Below are 3,876 nucleotides of genomic sequence, written 5' to 3'. Positions count from 1 at the left end.
ATCGGAACCATGTATTAAAGGGAGACATAGACACACGTATGTAAAGTTTATATAGAGACGATACGAAATCTGTATCGATAAATACAATGCACACGGGGCTGTGTGTACAGAGGAGTGTGTACCGGGTCTGTGCACAGGACTTGTGTGTACAGGGTTGGTGTGTACAGGGCTGTGCACAGGACTTGTGTGTACAGGGTCGGTGTGTACAGGGCTGTGCACAGGACTTGTGTGTACAGGGTTGGTGTGTACAGGGCTGTGCACAGGACTTGTGTGTACAGGGTTGGTGTGTACAGGGCTGTGTACCAGGTCTGTGCACAGGACTTGTGTGTACAGGGCTGGTGTGTACCGGGCTGTGTCCAGTTGATGTTTGTTTGCTGTTTATTTACAATGTTTTATCCGAAAGAAGTAAAGTAGAAGTTTGGGCAATAAATTGAGCGGCTGCTGTACGACTCAGACGGGGCGGATCTGCCGCTTTTGTTCCGCCGCGTTTACAGATTCATCCGAAATATGAAAAGTCAAGTCGCGCAGAGAGTGACAGAGAACGAACAAAAGGTGCAAGCGGCCACACAATGAGCAGCGCTTGTACAGATTGTAATAATGTAAATGACTGCAGGGGCGAGTTGTGTTTAATTCGCTGGCTTACTGTGTCTGTTTATAGAAAAAACTAACATCTTTGAATTAGGTACAGAGAGAGGAAAAAACCCACATACACGAGTCTCGAATTATTGCCAGGGTTTATACTGGTCCCCTGGCAACACTCTCAGCCTGTGTGTATTCAGGCGGTTCCCAACTTCTATTCAAACACATTCGGGCTTGTAGGGCTGGTGTTCAGAGAGACAGAGAGACAGAGAGAGAGACAGAGAGTGGGAGACAGAGAGAGAGAGAGACAGAGAGTGGGAGACAGAGAGAGAGACAGAAGAGGGAGAAAGAGTGGGAGACAGAGAGAGAGACAGACAGAGAGAGAGACAGAGAGTGGGAGACAGAGAGAGAGTGGGAGAGAGAGAGAGTGGGAGAGAGAGAGAGAGTGGGAGACAGAGAGAGAGACAGAAGAGGGAGAAAGAGTGGGAGACAGAGAGAGAGTGGGAGAGAGAGTGGGAGAGAGAGAGAGAGTGGGAGAGAGAGAGAGAGTGGGAGAGAGGGTGGGAGACAGACAGAGACAGAGAGTGGGAGAAAGAGAGAGAGAGAGGGAGACAGAAAGAATGAGAGAGAGTGGGAGACAGACAGAGAGTGGGAGAGAGAGAGACAGAGAGAGGGCGTGGGAGAAAGAAAGAGTGGGAGAGAGAGAGACAGACAAAGAGAGAGAGAATGGGAGAAAGAGAGTGTGGGAGAGAGAGAGACAGAGACAGAGAGGGAGACAGAGAGAGACACACAGACAGAGAGAGAGAGAGAGGGGGAGAGAGGGGGGGAGAGAGAGTGGGAGAGAGAGAGAGACAGACAAAGAGAGAGAGAATGGGAGAAAGAGAGCGAGTGTGGGAGATAGAAAGAGAGACAGAGAGTGGGAGAAAGAGAGTGTGTGAGAGAGACAGAGAGGGAGACAGAGAGAGAGAGAGAGACAGAGAGGGAGACAGAGAGGGAGACAGAGAGGGAGACAGAGAGAGAGAGAGAGACAGAGAGGGAGACAGAGAGAGAGAGAGAGAGACAGAGAGGGAGACAGAGAGGGAGACAGAGAGGGAGACAGAGAGAGAGAGAGAGACAGAGAGGGAGACAGAGAGAGAGACAGAGACAAAGAGGGACAGAGAGAGAGAGAGAGAGGGGGGGGGAGAGAGAGAGAGACAGAGAGTGGGGAGAGAGAGAGTGGTGGGAAGTTAGATCTGTCAGACTGGGCACTCAGTCCTCAGTCCTGGACAGCTGAGAGTCTACATGGACTGTCCTGAGAGCGAGGCTCCAGGTGACCGCTCGCTGTTAGTAGGAGCTGGGGAGATCTTAATTTTAATCCAAGCTGATAATTAGTGAGAGGGAGCGGCTGGGGTTGGGAATCAGAGCAGTTACAGAACCCCCGCGGAGGGCACTTAATCTGATTTAAAATGACAAAACCCCTAGAAAATAAGCAGTCTATATTATATACACACACACAATGACCTTTGCATATGTATAACACTCCGAGAAGATTTACAGTATACATACACAGATATCTATATATATATACGTATGTATGTACACAATGTCTTATATATGTAGCAAAACTTCTAGAAAATAAACAGTGCATACACACAAATATACAATTGTCTATATATATGGGGAAACTCTTCGGAAATAACAAATATAATATATAGATACATATAGATATGTGTACCTCTGTATGCTGTTTATTTCCTATGAATTTTGATAGATAGATAGATAGAGATAAAATAATAGATAGACAGAAGTATATATGTATAGATAGAAGGATAAACAGAAGGATAAATAGATAGATAGATAGATAGATAGATAGACGGATAAATAGATAGATAGATGGCTGGATAGATAGATAGAAGGATAGATAGAAGGATAGAGAGATAGATAGATAATTGTTTCACCTCTGCATTGTGCTAATGAGACTCTATCCAAGAATTTAAAATACACCTTGTACAAAAAACAGTGGAGGCAATAAACGGATCTTAATCTGCCAGAGTCGTTTAACTTTCTCCATTATTATATGTTAAGTGTCCGCGGTCTATCCTCTAACGGAAGGGTTTAACGGTTAAAATAGGGGGCTTACTGCGGCGGGTATGGGGAGCTCTGGACTGGTATGATGCCTGTGCGTTGGATCTGGGCTGGTTATATTTATTAAAGGCTCCATTGCCAAGTCTATTGGGGGGAAATCGGGAGTTTTACCCCTCAACCTCGGTCAATTTGCGCCGTTGGATTCGAAATTAAAGTCTAAATTCACAACCGCAGATAGCTTTGCCGAAATTTTAGTTTAGATTTTTTTTTTAAAAGACAGGTTACTGAGTCTCACTGTATCCGTCTGGAGCGAGGAGGTCGTGACAGTGACCGGATGGGTAAAGAGTCGTTATATATATATATATAATATTTTTTAAAACAGTATATAAAATGTTATTTTATTCTCTCGCTGGGCGAGGGTTTGTGCCCTTTTGCACCTGCGTCTCCGGGGCTCCTCGCCGACCAGTCCCGTGTCTGAGATTTACCCAGCTTTGCATTTTAAACAAACATATTTTTTTCTCGAGCGGTTGAAAATGAGCAATCTTTTGTTGCAATCTGACTCTGGGATTTTTTTCTCTCTCTCTCTTCTCTAAAATATAAGCTTAGTAGCGAGTGCCAAACCTAAAACAAAAGACACACACACACCACCAGATTCAGTTGATTTTGAATAAGGAAATTCGCTGCTACACACAGGCTACTCGCCACCCGGTGTCAGAATCTTTGTAACGGCAACCAGACCTGATCCTCTGAATGAAAACAAGGCGAAAGATTTAAAAACAGCTTTATATAAAACAAGAGGGAGAATCCGAACTGTCCCTCAGACAGAAACATCTCCAGCGGAATAAGTGGGCGAATGACTCGAAAATGTCGAACCGTAAACATAGCTCAAATTCCGGGCTAATTCTTGTGATGTTTAATATTTATATTTTCCCCCACTCTCTCTCTGAGATGTAAATCTAACATTTAACCGGGGGTATTCGACAAGGAAGGGAACCTGAGGCAGGTTTATACCCAAAAGCACTTTCCCATTCTCCCCTCTCTCTCGCTCTGTTAAAATTTCTGCATCGTTCGTCCCTCTCGCCACACAGGTGACTGAAAGAAAAATGTTGTGTGTCGTCGAGAAATAAACTCACGCCAGATTAAGGTGTGTATGAGGCCGGGGATTTCTGCTGTTGATGTGTGTGTGTGTGTGTGTGTGTGGGGTGGGTGGGGGGTGTCAGTAATAAAATGCTC

Source organism: Somniosus microcephalus, chromosome 11 (genome assembly GCF_052327205.1).
Source record: "Somniosus microcephalus isolate GS21.2 chromosome 11, FLI_Smic_1.0, whole genome shotgun sequence".
NCBI lineage: Eukaryota > Metazoa > Chordata > Chondrichthyes > Squaliformes > Somniosidae > Somniosus > Somniosus microcephalus.
The sequence above is the reverse complement of the archived record's forward strand: the minus strand, read 5'-3'. Positions refer to the sequence as shown.